The 19,475-nt window shown below is 46.2% G+C and overlaps 1 protein-coding gene across 4 annotated transcripts in view; it reads right to left on the bottom strand.

The window, feature by feature from the left end:
- Positions 1 to 18,711, bottom strand: part of LOC125699736 (H(+)/Cl(-) exchange transporter 5) — a 47,009-nt gene extending 28,298 nt beyond the window's left edge. Inside the window, exons 1-4 of one of the 4 annotated variants that reach the window (XM_048959569.1) lie at positions 10,989 to 11,254; positions 10,356 to 10,521; positions 9,237 to 9,580; positions 49 to 287 (exon numbers count right to left, since the gene is read on the bottom strand). The gene's annotated coding sequence lies outside the window, so the exon portion shown is untranslated. The other 3 variants (XM_048959567.1, XM_048959566.1, XM_048959565.1) reach the window with 3 other exon arrangements.
- Between the last annotated feature and the right edge of the window lie 764 nt (positions 18,712 to 19,475).

The raw sequence follows: 19,475 nt of genomic DNA, 5'->3' as shown, positions 1-19,475 counted from the left end.
TTTCGTCACTGTAAAGGTAAGTATATAGTTGTAAAATTATTTATTTACCTATATTGACTTCTTGCTGTCCTGCTGCCTGCTTCTAATCTGAACAGCAGACAACTGCTTCTCCTTTGAGCATTTGCCCACCTTTCTTCAAGTGGGGTGAAGAACGGGCTCTGGGGCTGTTCTGAGATCCGCAGCTCAAAGCAACACAGTACACTCTCCACAATCCAGGTCAGTTGCTGCCCTCGCTGCTGTTTGAGCAATAGCAAACAATGGGCAAACTGTTGTACAGCGAAACCAGCCTGAAACAATAGCTTGTTTTAAAGAAACTGGGAAATCGACCAACACAATCCAAACACAAATGCTTAGAGCTGAATTGATTTAGCATTTATATGTGGTCCTTTTGTTTGCTTTTAAACATACTCACACAAGCCCTAGGGAGATGAGCAGTAAGCCACAACAGGATATTCTATGCTATGATCTGACATTGTTAGAGCAAGATAACGTTCATGTCAAGCTTTACCAGGTAATGCCAGATAGAAAGCAACTCAGAAATCCTGCCATGTTTCAGGTTTCCCCAACACTTCCGTAAATTGGGCCAACACAGGAACCATGTTAATAGCATAACTGCCATCCAGGCATGTTTATTTACTGACAAGCACACAGAGACTAACAGCTGATGTCTTTAAGTCTGCATTTGTCTCATCTCTTCTTGAATTATTCATTGTTCCACTTAAACCACTCAGCTCACTACAGCGGAAAACTCAACTGCAGGCAAATCTCAATCCAACTCCCGAGTTACTGTACTTCTTTTCTGAATAAAACTCTTGTTTCTGCAAGTGTTGAGAATCATATATGGCTGTCAGGAAAGCTATCTTTAAAAGCAAAATGCTTTGACATTTCACTGACTAGATCAAAAATCCCCCATCACCCACTAATGCAGGTGACAATAACCAAGAGCTTCCAAGCACACATATGAAATCAGAACTCTGATCCAATTCAAGACCGGTGTCAGTCTTCCAAAAGCAATTTGCAAAAAGAAAGGTTGTTTTGTATAAATTCAGCTAAGGTAACAGTAGTACTATATTACTAGAAACGTTTTCTTCACTGCTTCCTCTCAGCTATCTGCTGCATCAATTGGCCTATCCAGGAAACCTCATTCTCCCTCCCTCTTCCGGCACACGCTCAAGTTCTTTGAAATATTAATCACATTGGGCACAGTTTTAAGGAATTGTACTAATACAATTCCAAGCCACGTTTAAAAGTCAATGATCTTACTGGAATTGCTAGTTATTAGGTTGCTAAACCAAGCCCCATTTTGGACTTGTAGCAAATTCATGTTGAAAACTTCTTAAAAGTGATGCAAGACAGCAATTGGGCAAATTTGTGTGCAGAGAGGAGTTTTCATCAAAACGAAAGTACACAGAAGTGATGAACGTAACCACAGCAAGAACTAATGCTGGCCACTGATCTGTAAACATTATTCAGGTTTCCTACAAATGCTGCAGGAAGCAGGTTTCTAAACAGACACCAACAGGGCTAAGTTAGCTCCCCACCACACACAGAGCCTCCCCTACTTTCAGGGCTTCCCCACCTGCAGAGAGTTCAGAGGCAGGAGTTCTACAAGTGTTCACAGGACAAAAGCAGATGATATTTCCAAGACACAGCATGTTCCCGGCACTGGCTTACATCACCTTGCACCACTTACCAAAAGCTGAGAAACAATTATTCCTAATAATTATTAATAAGTAAACACAGCTCTGAAGCCTCTCACTGATAAAGCTGATAATTCACATTACAACTTGAACATTTTTCTTGATGCTGTCATTATTTCTACAGTTAACTATACCTGGAAACTGGGTTCCCCTAACGATAGGGCTGCTATAAGCACCAACAAATGCAAAGAGGTGTGCGGGAGGATGGAAAAAGGACAAGAGGCAAAGGGCACAAACAGGAAAATAGGATGTTCCCTTTGAACACCAGAAAACTTTTTTCACTGTGCAGGTGACAGAGCACTAGCATAGGCTGCCCAGAGAGGGGATGAAGACCCCTCCCCATACACAAGACCTGCCTGAATGTGGTGCTGGGCACCCTGCTTTGGGTGTCACTGCTGGAGCGGGGGTGGGCCTGATGGCCTCCAGAGGGTCCTTCCCACCCCAACCAGTGAAGGGTTCTGTAGAAAGCCATAGACACTGCTGTACTGGAGATGCAGAGCAAGACCTGTCCCACATGCAGATACCTGTGAAGTACTGTGACAAGATATACACAACTGGACAGACCCCAACTTCACCCAGAACAGACATGCTCTGTCCTCAGAGCGTTTGACTTCTTCCTGTTTGAGCAAGTAGAAACATTTACGACAGCTTAAACTGCCTGCTATCTACTTAGAGATACAGACCGCACCTTGAATTTCCCAACAGCTACTCCCATTGCCAGAGCTATGCATGCTGCTTCCAACCTGCTGACACACCTCTGCACTGCAATCCATCCAGCTTCCATGGCAGGAAGTGATTCAGGGCAAAGAACACACTGCAGAATAAATGTAGGTCCCATACAACTGCCACTCATGTTTCCAAAAATCATTTTAATTGGCATCTGCCTTGTGATGATAACCATAGGCCCATGACAGCTCCTGGGCCTAGGCTCTCCTCCTGTTCAGACACCCACCTTTCCCTAATTGGTTTGTTTTTTATCCTCTTGAGTATTACCCATTTGAGGGTGGCTTCTCTTCCTTATAGAAGGCCACAAGTGCCCACCGACTCCAAAGGTGGCACCTTCGGGGTTAATTTCATATTTCCAGCTGTCCAGTCAAAGTACAGCACAGGTCATCGTGACAGCATGGGTCTAGACCAAGGCAGCCTGATCAGTATATTTGTTGTGATCACAGTACTGTGAGCACAGACAGTGCTTGTCTTCAGAAGCTCTTATTTTTGTAGGATGCTTCCCACAGAAAGCGATCTGGATGTGTACTTGTGAAAAAAAGGTTCCTTAAGTGAGCAAGTGGAAGAAAAAATGTATAGTTTCTGAGAAAATAAGTTTCTCATAGTTTTTCCCATCTTTCTGCCCCTCAACTGAATAAAGTAGGACCTAAAATAAGTCCTCCTTATATGTAAGGGCCAGCCCAGCCTTAGCTCCAACAGCACTGCCCCAGTCCAGCAGCAGAGCCTCTACACACGTATCCACTTGTTTCTTCATAAGCACTTCCAGCTCAATTTTCCAGTCAATGTTTTGATAAAAAGTAGCCTAACCTGAACGGAAAATCAGGCCATCCCTAGGTTAGTAAGCCTTCACAGCACTCAGATTTCCCTAATTTAGCCTTCCCAAGGCAAATCAGAAGTGTGATTAACACATGATCCCCAGCAAGACAGTCAGACTAAGTGCGGGTGTTTTGCATCACAAAGACAGCCTCAGCATTAAGAACAGATCAGATGCAATTTTCATCATGAAAACATCAAAATCTTGGATGAGGCTCTGCAGCTCTTCCTGCCAAAACCTCCAGCGAAGCTGGATCACAAACAAAGCTGTTCCCACAGCCAAGTCCTTTAACAGGAGAGCTCTGGGAAGCAGAACAGTCCCAAAGGCTCGTTCTCATTAATGAGGTAGGCTCCTTCCCCCCCTCCCTGGCAACTAGTTCCAACCTCAGACTGGTATAGGAGTATGTCGAAGTAGCTACAGCCAAAGCCCACTCTAAGGAAAAGCAATGGGGAGTCAAGGGGTGCTCACGTGTCTGAAGGCTGCAGATGTCCCCTCACCTCTCTCCACAGCAACGAACTTGGGCAGCAGCTCTGGGCTCTACGCTGCACCCATAGTGCCAAGGCTTGGGGCTCCTCTATGGACCCTGTCAGGTACCAAGGCAGGCACTGAGCTTTAGCCTGCACCAGACTGCTAGAGTCACAGCATGCTCACATCACAGCTCGCTCACATCACAGCTCGCTGCCTTACACTTTCACTTCTCTCTTCTGCTGTATCTGACACTGCACAGCACTTCATTACTTTGATCTGCTTATCCAGATCAAACTAAGCACAATGCATCCAGCACTAAATCAAGTGAGAAGTTACTTGGATGCAAGATAAGATCTTAACAGATCTAAAAGGCATGCAAGACAGCATGAAAAGCAGCAGGACTAGCCAAATACAGGTTTTACAAAAAGTGTTCTTTTCCCATTTTATTGTATGAGAACACAGAGGGTACACATCAGTCTTGTTTAAACCTAAGTTCAAAGGCTCCACACTGTTTCTGAAAAGAATTTCCCCATATTGCAAGAGACTGGTCCCAAGAATTGCTCTAGCAAGAGGCCATATCACCTCTCTCATTCCCAAAGCTTAGCACTGTTTTGCCCCCCAGACTGCATGGACCTGCCCCTTAGACTGTTCACCCCAATAGGACAAACAAGAACATAAGACATTAAAGATGCAGACCTTTTCCTACTTCCTGAATGAAGTAAGCTACTATGGCCACAGAGCTAATGCTTTGTAGATTCACTTTTTAGGTTGTGCACTTATTTCCTTACAGTCCCACACTATTCAGACCACAACCACTAAGTGTGCAACCAGCACAACTACAGGGCATCTTCACTTTTGATGACATAGTTACAGCAGTGTAATTATCACATTATTTTTTCTATCTATATATTCCAGTTATTCTAATAGAATTCTAAAAGAATGAGAATTCAAAATTATGGAGCAGAAGTCCTCCATAACGGAAACAGTTGATACTCAAAACTTTGTCAGACAAAAAATGCCAAATAACCACAAAACAAAATATTAGTACACTCTTAAATTCAAACAGAATAAAATGCTGTCAGGTAAGAAGTACTCTCAGGAGACCACTCTTCTTGCTTAGCAACATTTTAAAAAGCTCAAATTACTGAACTATAAGTTACAAAAGTCTTAAGAGGTAATTTTCAGAGGCACAAAGAAACCATAAAACATCCAGTTTGCACAAAACTTTCAGTGAGACAAAAAAAACTTCCCTTGTAATTATGAGAAGGTCATAGGAGCAGCAGAATGCTGGCACAGTCTACTACTAAATCTTCCTGGGAAGGTTGGGGTTAATGATTCAAAGAACTGTTGCCCAATTGCAATGAAAATTGCAACTGGCACATGCTGAATGCTATTCAATGCAAAGCCTGAGTGCTGTGTGCACCAGTTACCTTTCAAACACCTCCATCTGTACGAGACCCACCTGAACTTCTCAGTGCATATAATGCAATGGATTTTGTATGTTTTTCCTCAAAGCAGTGTATCTCATTCTGAACGTAAACACTTTGTTCAGACTGACTGGCTATTTGATCTTAACTATAAAAACATTCTTGCATAGTCACAAGATGTTAAAAAAACAAACTTCCTGAAGAGGGAGGATAAAATTGGAAGCAGTGAAATACAATCTGACAGTTTTAAAATCCATTTGACTGAAACAGAACAGGCTGGCACATAAACACCAGGGTAGCCAAGGGCTTACTCACTGACTGAAATACATAAGGACTAGCTGCTTATCTCTACAGATTTTTCAGTCCCCCACTAAACAAGGATGCACATTCAATAGTTCACCTTTCACTCTCCAGCAATAGAGCACAGCCGTCAGTTCACATAAAGAGATGCAACGTTTCAGCGTGCAAACATCCTGCAGCTATACAGAACTTCAGCTCTGTCAAAATACAATGCTACCATACCATCTCAAAGTTAATTTCCTTTAAAGAGTAAAGCAACTGAAGTAAGTCACCTAACCCTCCACTTGGATCTCCAGCAAGTTTCTCAGGAAGAGCACTATGTCTGATGGTTCTGACAACCAGGCTACTGGTGGAACACTGACATCAACCACCACAGTTACCATAGCCAACACATGGATTTCAAATCCTATCTCAACACTTGCTGAATACTTTCCATGCTGTTTGCTATAGAATGTTCTGAAGCATCTAAATGCATATACGTTCCATCAGAAACCTTTTATTTATTGTTACACAGCACTTCACAGATCATAGACATGATACAAACAAAGGACTTTCCCTTTTTGGACGTGGTTCTTACAGTCTCAAAGAAGAGCATAAACAAACTGCCACTTGCCACAGCAGTGCACCTTCTTATTTAAAACACTTTAAAAATTGATATTGTAGTAGATGTTATTTTTAAAAAAGCAACTTACGTACCCTCTGTAGATATCACTACAGCACTTAAATTTCTTGAGAATTTTTTGCTGTAACCAAAAATCCATGAAGAAGCAAAAGGACCACTAACATGAAAGTCAGTGACAGAAAGAAGGAACGAACAAACTTCTTTCCCCTTGTCTAACCCTTCTCCCAATCTCACATACACTGCCTCTCTCAGACCAAAGGGCTTATCTGGGTATCCTCATTTCCCCAGAGTGTTTTACCCATGCATGCCTACAGCGTTCCTTCTTCTGAAGGAAAAAGTACATCTGCTACACAAGCAAGTAAAAAGTTCAGTCGATTGCCTGCTGAATTTCAATTGAAAGGGAGCCACATAGAGACAGAGGCAGCTTCCACGGCAGATTGCTCCATGCTGGAGAACTACAGATTTTGCCTACAGTACACCCACCTCTTTCTTCTCAGGTAAGAACAGTGCTGTAAAAGCCACCTTCCCTGCAGGCAGTCTCATCAACTCCTCAACAAGACAAACTCATCACTGTCGAGGAAATCCTTGATGGCTTCACTCCAAGCATGCAGGGACAGGCATCATATACACCACCTTGCAAGACAAAGCTATACAGAAAAGCAGCAACTACAAAATACTGCCAGCATCTCCACAAGCGCTGAAATAAGCTATCTGCATGCCACTTCACAGCATCCAAGTGTTTTCCTCAAAAGGCAAGTACTAAAACTTCAGTTAACAGCTTAACAGTAATGGGCATACAACGCTGCAGAAGACTAAATTATCTGCTTTACTGCTGCTCATATTAACTATCCATCCATCTACCCGCAGTTACACCAACTGCTGTGTGTAGCCTGTGTCACGCAGCAAGCACACCAGGGTCCTGGGGAAGCTCCCTCACTTGCTTTGCCAATGAATGCTATCCAAACTGTTTAGGAAATGGATGGTATCCACATACTTCCATTCTCAAGGGACTCATTCAGAAAATGATCTTCCTAAACCATGGCTTGCTGTGCTTCAGAAACAAGTGCACATGAAGCTATGCTGCATAATCAAGAAGCTAGGTTATTTCAGCATGAATAATTAGAAACATGATGGGAAACGTACAGAAATACTCATGCATCTACTGTTAAATTCTGCGCTCAGGCACTAAGACTTGAATTCCAGCTCCCGGACGAACCAGCTGGATCAGTTTAGGAACAGCAGGATGGCAGTATCAGCCAGCCTCAGTTCCTTGCTCCTTACGCATTTGGTGTGGAATGCAGCCCTCAATCACAGCCTAAGTGGCAGGCAGCTCCTTTACAGGGGCACCTCACATTGTCACACTTCAATCCACTTCAGCTCATGCAGAACATCTAAATGAAGATGTCCACAAAGGACAGGAAAGGGAAAGTCTAGGTACACTGGGTATTTGTCATATCCCACAGATTCACTGTATCCCTACATAAACATGTTAAGGATCACCAGTTCTGGATGGCAGAAGTTTTACTGTCTTTCATCATTGGAACCTACTGGGGACACTGCTGGTGTTACCTTCCGTGTACCATGGATGGAGCAAGAAAACTGCAACATAGCAGAAGGAAAGAAATAATACAGCTGGGGAGTCCTGCACCCAGGGTGAAACAGCTATAGGACAGAAGTGCAGAAGCAACAGATGAGTCTTGAGAACCCACAGAGCTGATGAATGCCCCCAGACCAGAGAGAAGAATGCCACCACCATTCCTGATTGTACAGAATAACAGAACAATCACACAACCAGCTTCCTAACTTGCCAAGAGATCTAAAGCTAAAGGAATTATACATCACTAACATTATTGTTTCTCAGCCAGAATATTTCCCAAAATACTGGGTGTTGCTGCTACATTTCTTATTTGATGACTGGCTCTGTGGCTTGTTTTTTCAAACAACCCCCTCTTTCCCATGCAGCAGAACTGGATCAAATCTCAAAGAGGCAAGCAGTGCTGGAGAGCTATTGAAGGAAAATATTTAGATGAAAAGAAAATCCTGCCTCACAGCTCTAGCCAGTAATTGCACAGCTCCAGTTCTGAAATGCAATCAAGCCAACAAAACCATACGGCAACAGCAAAAAGTAAGTTCCGTTGTAAAAGCAGAGAAACATGAGAAAATAAAAGCATGTCTGCATAGCACAACTTTCCAACAACCTCCTGAAAACATAACAGGAAGAAAGAAAATTGAGTTTTGATATTTTAGAGCCTATGGTGCTTTTCTAACTTCTGCAGATTTCTGGTAGCTTAAGATCATGATTTAAGATCCACAAAAAGACTGAATGAAATCAGCCATTATGTTTTCAAACGTATATGGAGGGTTGAGGAGGTGCAATTTCACACTTGTGGTTAGGTGTACCTCCCAACCTTTCAGCTGTTGGAGAACAGTAGTTCTCCACAAAATCCCACAGATACAAAAAAAAAAAGAAAAAAAGAAAAAAAAAAAGAAAAAAGCCATGAAATCCGCACAACAACAAACCACCACACCAAAAACAATATGAAAAACATCCAGAAGAAACAAATCCAAAACTCAGATATAGTAGAGCAACCAATTGCTAGGTCTTAAACCAAAAAAACCTTACACCTATCACCACTGCAGAGGGCAGAAAATATCTTAGAAAGGGACCTCAGCAGGACTCAAGTTCTGGCAGGCAAGATATCGATTAGGCTGTTGCACTGCAACTAACAACAATTCTCTATTTTATAGAGCTATTGTTTGAATGGCATTTTTAAAACAAACAAAAAATCCTGTACTTTTTCAAGTCAGAATTGCAGTGAACTACTCCAGCCACACATCTCTGCTCCCCCCACATACCAGTACCAGCAGCCCAGTCCCTCAGCCACCCCCATCTGCCAGGTCAGGAGATCCATTTGGCTAAAAGTACAACTGAACAAGATGCATCCTGAAAATTAGGAAATCCTGATGACCATTAGCATTTTGCAAACACCTGCTTTGCACAAGTGCAGAAATAAATATTTCATTTCATTCTGCTTACAAAGAAAATTGAGGAATACGTTTCAAAATTAATGAAGGTTTAAAGCTTTAAAACTTGGACAAATTAAAGTTAACAACACCCCGAAGCTGGTTATACTTATTGTATTAAAAGATTGCCAAATTCTGGCTGACAGATTTCTCACCTGTCTATTCCCAGAGGCTTCCTCAGACTGGATTTTTCTTTGAGCACCCAAACAAATTGAGACGGACACCACAGGTGCTCATTTGCACTTCCAGTAGAATCAGAATTGGAAAGAGGTTATTCTTCTCTGTCACTCCCTTCTGTAAATATCTGCTGGAAAGCTCACATCACAGCAAGCTGTTTGATCCAACAGTTACTTCAAGTTTTCTGTTCTGAGCAACAGCATTCATCCACAGGAGAGGCCAATTGAAACTAAGAGAACATTTATTCAGCAAAGAACTTCAGTATCTTCTCCCACGGCTCAGTTACTCCTTGCTTCGCTCAGACACTTCTTGGAACTGCAAGCTGGAAAAGAAAATACAACTTGCTCAGACAAGTAAACTCAGACGAGACACATGCTCTTCAGCACATGATAAACTGCTGACAGTTTATAATCTCTGTTTCAGGGCTACACAGTCATAATACAGAAAGCCCTTCTAAGGCACTGAACTAATGTCGAGTGTCATCAAGAACACCACTGCATGTACAGAGAGAATTGAGCCATTTTCCCATTTTGTGTATCTCTTGAACTTTCACAGAGGCAGTTTTGGCAAGAGTTTCTGCTTCTCACCTCCAGATCCAACACTGACACCATATGGACTGAAGACCAATTTATTGTTAGCTGACATAAGCATTAAGCCCATACTAGAGAGATAACATGGTGGGGCAAGAAAAATCACCAGACATAAAAAAAAAAATAATAAAATCAGCTTTTAGATTATAAATATATTTTGAAAACTTCATGTTTTTCAACCTGGAATACAATGTGACAACGAAAGAGCCAATTTTCATTTACTGTCACACTCAAAAATGTTTATCAGTTAGGACATAACACTGTTCTCCCATGGAGCAGAGTTCATTCACAAAACTGGCTCCTTTCATATTTCTCCAGAGAAGAAACAAACCACGACAACAGCAGAGCTAATACACAACCTGACCTTGCAGATGGCCAGAGCACAATAAGGGACATCAGTTTGCCATTATTTTGGTTTAAACTTGCCTCTCTATTCGCTGTGTTCTCTCAGAGAATGGAGCAGAATCCTCCCACCGCTGAGGTCCAAGCACAAGATGCCTCACTTACATATGCAGCTCTCTGCCCCGGAGACTGACACTGGCTTCTCCTCCCCTACACTTCAGGACACTGAGAAAAGCAGAGGCCTGCAGGATTCCTGCTTCATCAGCAGCACTATCAGCAGCACTCTGAATAACACACAGCCTTCTGAGTTTCCCTTGAACTGTTTTATTTCCTAGCAGACAAAATAGAAAAAAAAATAATATTAAGCAGCAATTCACCTCCTCCTCCCTTTCCTCCCCACGTGACAGATATTCAGTCACACACCGACACGCCCGGGCTAATGACCGTGAGCGCATCCTCATTATTTATAAGCTGTTTACTCCCGTTGTCAGTGAGGGGACTGGTAATCCTCTCTACCACACGAACCACTTCACCTTGTCAAAACAAACGGCAAGAAAACAGAGTGTGTGGCTGCACGTTTGGCTCTAAGTAACCCCCGCCGAGCCCCAGCGCCCCGAGCCATCGCCGTGCAGGCACGGCAAGGCGCGGCACGGAGCGGAGCGCCGGACAGACTCAGCCCGCAGCGGCGGCTCCCGGCACCGCGCAGCGCTGCCCGAGGGAAGCACAGCCGCTCCCACCTACAGCCTGCCGCTTCCAAACGCACTGCTACGAAGCACGCAGACGCAGCGAAGCACAGACCTCTGTGCTCAGGCTGCAGGACGCTGGGCAGCCACCTCAACCTCTGTAACCGACACAAACACCGGGGCTACAGCCGGCTCCAGCGGCCTCCTCAGTGCTTGCAGCTCTCGTTCCAGACGCTCCGCTGACAACCAACTGCTTCGAGAGCCAGCTGGAAGCCTTAAGAGCAACCTCCACGTATGAATACTTTTCAACCCGCAGCACAGCGGCCCCGCAGCCGCACTCTATCGCCACAGCTTCCAGCCCGGTGCTGCCCAGGCCCTCAGCACCGCCCCAACACCCACCTCCTCCGGCGCTCCGCGCGGCGGGAGGCTCCACCCGCGGCGCTGCCGTGTGACGTCACAACCCGCCCCTTCCGGTCCTCGCGCTCCGCCATGTCCAGCCGGAACGGGTGGCCCGGGGGGGGCGGGGCTCTCAGCGCGGGTACGTCTGGGAGGCGCCATCTTAGGTGTGGGCGGCCGGGTGGGGAAGCGTTGGAAGCCCTTTCCCTTTAGATCCATTAAATGTTTATAAAAGATGTTAGCCCTTTCTTGCGCCCAGAGGATCCCCAGACTCGTGTCTTGGCTCTTTCAGCTAGCAGTCTGAAGTGGTGATTCGTGGCTGGGATTGGAATGTTAGATGCTGGGGTGTCTGCACTGTGGAATGCTCCCTGGCTGTCATGAGTGCTGTTTTACAGGATGCCCTACACCCAGCAGCCCTCATCTCTTTTGGATGTAGAAAGGGTACTGAGCTGGGGGAGTGTCTGGACAGTGCTGGTCCAGACATGTCCAATTTTTATGTGGTCCTGTGTGGAGCCAGGAGTGAGGTTCACTGATCCCTGTGGGACCCCTCCAACTCATGATATTCTGAGATTCTCTCCCCACCCTGACCCTGTCAGGTAGTCATCTCAGGGCTCCAGGGGCTAAAACATAGTTTCCTTTCAGCTCAGAGCTCCCAGGGAATGGCTGACCTGCATGGACACATCTCCCAGCATGGCTCTGTAGCCAGCAGGCGCTAGAATAGGAATAGAGATCCTGCCTAGAGTCCAGGCAGGGACCCCAGATCCCCAGGCTGTGTGCCATGACAATGGGAGGCTCCTGCATCTCCTGACATGTCCTGGGGCTGTGCCTTCTCCATACTCCTCTCTGTGGAGTCCTGTCCCTGAGGGCTGAGTGCTGTGATGCACTGGCACTTTCTCACGCGCTGGCGGCTGCTGTGTAGGATGTGCAGCACCAGGCTTTACTGGGATTTTCCCACCAGCCCCTCATCCTCAGCATATTAGCACCCTTAACACCACTAAGGCCTTTGGAGCAGCAGCTTGGAGAGGTTACGTATCATGCGTCCAGCACACAGTACCAGGCAGAGTCCCTGGATTCCAGATTTCCCGCAGCAAGCTACCATGCCCCACTCACCAGGTCCCCAGCCGTCACACCAGTCTGGCCGGGAATTGGCAGAGGCACAGATTCTGGCAGCACTAGAGGGCAGCAGTGGTGCAGCCAGGAGCAGCCCGCGGTCTGATCTGTTCACGGTCTCCCTTGACGTCTTTTACCTCTCGCTGCCTATCTGCTGCGCAGGTCACAGACTCCCGGCAGCAGAAGACAGTTAGAAAACTGCCTGAGCCCCCTCTTTCTTACCCTCTCACCGAAACTGGCTTAAAACTTAGCTGATTCTTCTCTGAGCTGGACAACACTGCTGGTCTCCAGTGGGAGTCATCCCAGAACAGCACAAAAACATGCTCAGGCCACAGCAAAGTGAAGGAATGGAATCAGAACTCACTTGTTCCCAGCAGGAGACTGAGTCCTGCAGTAGACAGCTCTGTGGGCCCCTGCTGGCACGAGGATAAGAGGACAGGATCCGAACTTCAAGCTGTCCCTTGTCCTAGGAGCAGAGTCCATGTGTCTGGAGAGTCTCTTGAAGTTACTCGGGGCAAGTCCAGCTCCTCCTTGGGACAGAAAACAACTCTTGTGCTGTGCAGATGTGTTTATTTCCACCAGGAGCATCTGTTCAGTTGCTTTTCTTATGGCATGAGGAAAAACCCATGTCCCTTAATTGAAAGCCCAGCTACTTTCAGGCTTCTCATGTCACACTAAGGGGTGTCACAAGGAGATTCAATCATGGTGGGACTTGCTGCACTCCTATTTTGGGTATGGTAGAAGAAACTGGTTTTAGCGTAACAGCTGCCACACAAGATGGCATTAGCATCATGCCATGGAAGTGAAAACCCTTCAAAAGAGGAAGCTCAGCCACAAGTCCTGAAGGAGCAAACCCTTGATTTAGCTGATCTTTACACAGCTCAGCCAGGTTCCTCCAATGGTTAGTGGCAAGAAATGAGCACCAGCTTCTCTCGCCTCAACTTCAGGCTGTGCTGCTGGACACAGCCAGCCCCAGTAAACCCATCTGTTCTCCGGCTTTGCAAGTGGTACCCCTGGTATTTTCCTCCTTAGACATGCACTGCACTGATACACACTCTCAGCTGCCTTGGTGGGAGTTGGAGCCGCTCGATTTCGCCTTCTACTGTTTTCCACCCATGCTCAGAGTGTTTTCTGGTGAAGAAGAGATTTTCTCATTGGATGAACTTTATCATTTATTTCCTCCTGAAAATCAGGATTTATCTTCATATTTGCATAATATGCAAAAGGCCTGAGACAGCGGAGACCAATGGGACAGAGAGATGAATTGTGGAAATGTCAGCAGAAAATCGAGTTTCTGAAAAGCAACGATGTCTGGGAGAGAGAAGCAGAGGTGTGGAACCAGGGAAGAACGACAAGGTGAAGGGTCTGCTCCACCATACCACCATGTTGTGCTTGATAGAGAAGCACTTCCCTTGTGACTCTCTTGGCAGCTCCATGAAGAAACTTCAGTATCGGAAACTCAAGACCTGGTGGTACTTGCAGACAAATGCAGACACGTACAAACAATGCACACAAGGGGCCACGGAAAGGGAAGGCAGACAACTTCTCCCCGTTTTCCTGTCCATTGTTTTCTATGCTAGTTGTCCAAGAGCTTCACCAAAAGAAGAATGTCAGACCCATCACATGAAGGCAGTGACAGCCTTACATTTGCGTGTTTAATCCCCAGCGTGCTGGGAAGCTGCTTGTTTTAGGGAAACAGGAAGACCTGAAATAGCAGAAGCTGGAAACACGTGACTGGCTGGGTCAGACAAGGAGGCAAGGAACAGAGCTGAGAGTATCCAGTCTCATGCCACTCCCTGTGCACAGCACAATTTTCTCCTTGGCATCATCTCATAATGAGCCCTTTTCTTTAAATTCTAAAAATAACCTGCAGTGGTAGTACATGCAGAACAAGAAAAGTCACGTGAGACTTGCAGCAAAAAATGAGCATGCGGCTGGTCATCATACTAGCAAAGATGAAGAATTACAAGAATTACAGAAGAAAAGATATTTCAAGTCCAAAGATCACTGCAAATAATATGAATAGACTCAGTGCTTGCCTCAGTGCAGAAAATCTGAGGTGATTGTGTTGAGCAGGGTTTCAGAGAATTTGCAGGCTTAACTCCCTGCTTGAACGCAGACTTGGTGCCAGAAGGATGGTGATATAGGACTCCACTGTGCTCGTATTCATTTAATTAGTTTAATTATGAGGTTAATGCCAGCTAAGCCAGCAAGGAGCCAGGATATGGATCAGCTTTGTTTCTATGTTCTCCATAAGTCTTGCCCCAACCTGGGCAGTCTTAGCAACATCAGACAAAGGGATATTGGCCAGAAAGGAGATCAGACTCCTGTCACTGGTCCAGCTGATACTGCTGTCGTTGGGAAGTGCAGGAAAGCATCTTATAAAGAAGTGGGGGAAAAGGTGGCAGGAGAAAGCCGAGAGTCTGGATAACATTTCCCTACTGTTGTTCGATGCTGTAGGTGAATTTTGCCATTGAATGAAATTCCACTCATTTAGAGGCATGCAATACTCATCTGTTCCTTGTCCCCAGGGATGGCAGCAGCCAACTCTTGTCCTTAGCAGAGTAGAACAATCAAGGGAAGTGACCTACTGAGGCAAGGGGACAGGATGCTGTGCTGGCTGCCACTGCCTGCATTGTGTCTTTGGATACCTGAGGGATGAAGTCAGACAGCAACTTGCTACAGATATCACTCACTACTCTGCAATCTATTCAGACAGACACTGCAGGGAGTAGTACACTGTTTACTATGGGAATTAAGTTGATCACTGAAGGAGTTCACACTGGGAAAGTCCTTCAAGATCTATTTAGAACAGGGATTCAGTTCTTGGGCACTAGAGCATCCTAAAAGATGGTCCGGGAGAGACTTGCTGTTCATGGCAAATATCCTGTTGAGAGGTGGTGTAGCTAAAGAATCCTCTGTGGGCTGTAATGGATGCTGAGAGGTCACTGAGAAGCACCCTCAGCCTGGTTCTCTGAACACCCTGTGCTTGATGGAGACCTCCGTCTCCCCTCAGCTGCCTATTTCAGCTTTAATATCTTGATCCTTGCATTCTTCCTCTTTGCAAGTAGGCTGAGCACATTGTGGCTGTTATATAGCCCTTAGCCTCATGGGTCACCCATAAGGGCCATGTTGCTGTGTTCTGCAGTCATGTTTCTTTCACTTGTGGTCAAAACCTGACCAGTTCAGCCTAAACTACAGCTCTCCTTGCAGCTCCGCCCCAACCAGCTCCCCTCTTTCCTGCCTTTCCTTCCAGCAGTTGGAGAACTGCCAGAGCAGTGATGACCTATGAAGTCCCAAGTGTCGTATTTCTCCACCAGATCACTCCATGGTTTCACATCCCTCTTTGACATCACTTCTAGAATCTGCTGTCTCTATGGTGGGAGTTGCGACCTAGGAAGGTGGAGGGGTGATGGGACTAGCATTACTGGGCTGCATCATACCTTTCAGTTCTGGGAAGGCAGTTTGTTTCCGAGGAATAGTTTCAACAGACAGAAACAAAAAGCCAAAGCTTACTCTTGCTTTCCTCCTTGCTGAATTGCAAGTTCCTCTTGGAGGAGTTCAAGCCACCCCATTTAACAGAGGCATGTTTCTTGCCAAGAGAGCCAAGCAGCTATTGCACGGCTGCAGCTGATTCAGATAAATCCAAGATGTGAGGAAGAAATGGCTGAGGAGGACTCAGAGCCTGAGTCATACCACAGTCACAGTCCGCACAGTCACAGTTGTATTGGAGAGGAAGTATGTGAAGTGCAGAGAGATTTGCTTTCTGCTCTCATGTGCCTCACAGCTAAAAAGCTTGCTGGAAAATACTACTTTAAATCAGGACCTGAAAGTGCCCTATATCTCCCATTTCTGTAAACATGGAACAATTCCCCCAAAATATGCCAGAGGGCTTGTCAGAAAAGAGAAGTAGCAGGTGCTATCCCTGGGGTTAGGTTATGCTGTGAGTATTTTGAGAGATCTTACATCATTGTGGCCAGCCCAACTGTCTGGAGGGCTAAATATTTCTCCTCCTTCCAGAGGATGTGGTTACTGACCTAAATGAAGTGGGGCACACGACTCCCCAAATCAGCAAGTGCACCCAACCCTGAGCTGTGAGAGCTCAACCCAACAAGAGCTACTCAAAGCAAGAATATATGCAGTTCAGAATCAGGGCTATGGTTACACATGCATGAAAGAGAAGTTTTGCTGAAATAGAGAGCTCAGTAACCTTCTTACAGTTCAATAATGAGGTAATACGTTCTCTCGCCACATGGTTTTGAGGGCAGGAAATGTAATAGCTCCTTACCTTGCTGTTTTGTTTAGATTTGTGTACAAATACCTCAGTGTATGTTCCCATCACAGGACTGACCTAATCTAGTTGAATGCAAAGAAGAAAGTCAGCCCCTTACTCTATAATTTCTTCAAAAATTTCTTCATGAAAGAACATCAGCCCTGTGGTAGGCTGAGGAAGCATCCTGCTCCACCAGCCTCCACAAAGGCCTCTCCAGGTCTCACATCTGCACACCTGCCCTCCTCCTGGGAGGCCACCATACAGCAGATTGTCTGATGGATGGTGGGGGTGGAAAAAGCAGGAGGGCTTGTGGAAACAGGGAGGTACGAGGAATGTCTGCTCAGAGGAGACCCTGTGAAAAGAGCACATGGGACTCACTACTGAAGCAGTAGCTACTCTCTGGTAAACAAACACTGCACTCTCCAGAAAGACTGAGTTTGCAGCTGGGCTTGTAGGAAATAGCACAGTTACAAGGCTACAGTTGCCTTAATTTTGGTTAGCCACTTCCCATCCTTCAGCAGCCCCATGTATGCTCTTCTTGCTTCTAAGAAAACAGGAGAATGGTTACCAGGCAGCAGTCTGCACTGCATTGAATGCATAGTTGGAAATAACGCAGTCAATGTAGGGTCTCCTCACTTCCCAGTCGCACAGACCAGTATCTCCCTCCCCATGCCATAGCTCCAGCCTCCCCATGGCGACTTACAGAAATGTGGTCTGCCAAGCTCGAGGGGATGGGCCAAGAAGCATGGGGTGACAACACAGCCCCTCTCCTAGCAGCACCCACAACAAACATGCCCCTGCAGCAGAAGAGCAGTGATGCATCACAGGGGTTATCAGGCACAGCAAATTTGAGGTTTTAAAGTATTTATATATGTAGTTGCTTAGCAACATTTGCAGCCACCTTGCTGATGTAAGGCAACAAGCAGCATCTGAGGGCTGTGGTACTGCAGGTTTCCACAAGCAAGCACTCAGCACTGTGGCTGCCCAGCCAAAGGCCATGATGCCAACCGGGCCAGGGGTGAGCTTTTAAAAAAAATACTTTTCCCCCACATACTGGTAGCATGCAAGCAATAGAGAGAACAGGGCTGTGGGTGGAATAAATATCAGATTCAAAGTTAGACTGCAAGGGTGAAACTCCTGCACAGAATGAGTCAGAGAGGAAAAAAAATGTCCCAACTGACATTACAGTCACTGACATCACCATTCACCCCCTACATACACATGGACTGTCCCAGCAGCTCCTGCTGCTCTGCCCCTTTTGATGTGGGATGAGTGTCCCCACAGAGTGGGGTGCTCGAGCTCTGCCCCGTGCTAGCATCAAGGAACATTAAGCATCATCTCTGCCCCCAGTTCCACCATGCTGTTCTCACCCTCTCTCCTTTTGGTTGCCCTTTAAAGGCACAGGGGTCCACATGCCAGCTCATTAGACACATCTCACAGCATGAAGTGAGTGATGACACACTACCCCCACACACAGCCTGCCCTTTGCTAAGCTCTGCTGGGACAGCTCTGAAGCTCCAGCCACATTCCTATCCTTCCCCAAGTGTTCACTTTGCAGGATTAGCATTTGTTCAGAATTCTGGGACAGTTAGACATCAAACTAATCGATTACGTGACCAGTCACCCCACTGTCACTGTCCCGCAAACCAAGGAGAGAAGGAAGCTGTCACGTTTCCAGTTCAGACAGTTGCAACAGAGTTCCACATGGCCCTAGTGAACAAGCATGTCACAGGGGAAGAAGAGCAGTGTCATCAGCTGAGGCAAGCAGGGCCTCTCCACCATCTCCCCACATCCCTCCTGGTCACTGTGCTGACCAAGGGGTAGCTTCTACAGAGGGGAAAACCAAAGGAAACATCAGGGTCTGTCCTCCAGCAAGAGGGAGCTCCCAAAGCAGCCTCTGTACAACACTATCCACAGACATCCCCACTTTGCCAAACATACTGGGGATAAACCCACAGCTGCAAACCTGGCTTCACAGCAACGAATCTTGTTTACTTCATTTCTTTAAGGCAGTCAAGAAATAATCCCCGTAACGTACCATTAGGGTAAAGTAGGCATCTCATCTCCTCTAACACATGGAGGTAGAACAGAGTGTACTCTGCTTCAGGCTCTTTCCTTCTATTGAGCACCTCCTCCACCCAAGTTCACTTGAGGGGATGTCTGAGCAGCTGCAATTGCAATTTATATGCCCTGCCCCTTCATAGAGCTGCTGATGAGCCCTCCAGCTGCTCGTGCCCCATTCTCTTCCACCTCTCCAGCAAGGCCAGTGCAGCTGGGTGGATCCACCCTCCCTGCTAGAGCAGCCAGGCCCTCTGCCAGCTCCTGAAATTTCTCCAGGGAGCCCCATTCTCAGGGACTGGATTTTGCCCCTGTCCCAGCAGGGCAGGGCACTTTCCCAGCAGAACACAAAGCAGCAAGAATGTTTGAGTCCTCGGGATACAGAGAGCAGTGTAACACAGCAGGGGACACTCCTAAAGCCTCCCCAGCAGGTGCTGCCACCCTCCTTCAGGCTGTCCATATATCACTGCTGGCCCTAGAAGAAGTCCGGCAGAGGGCAACAAAGATGATGAAGGGCCTGGAGCATCTCCCACACGAAGAAAAGCTGTGAGACCTGGATCTGTTCAGCCTAGATAAGACAGAAGGGGGATCTAGATATTTATAAACATTGATCAATGCAGTTGGATAAGGCTAAACGCTTTTCCACAGTGCGTAGTGGTAGGACCAGGAGCAATGGTAAAAAACCTAGAACACAAGAAATTCTACACAAATATGCAGAACATCTTGAAGGTGAGGGTGACAGAGCACTGGAACAGGCTGCCGAGA

The sequence above is a fragment of the Lagopus muta genome, chromosome 13 (genome assembly GCF_023343835.1).
Source record: "Lagopus muta isolate bLagMut1 chromosome 13, bLagMut1 primary, whole genome shotgun sequence".
In the NCBI taxonomy this organism is placed as follows: Eukaryota; Metazoa; Chordata; class Aves; order Galliformes; family Phasianidae; genus Lagopus; species Lagopus muta.
Note: the sequence above shows the minus strand (reverse complement) of the source record. Positions and strands in the feature narration are given on the sequence as shown.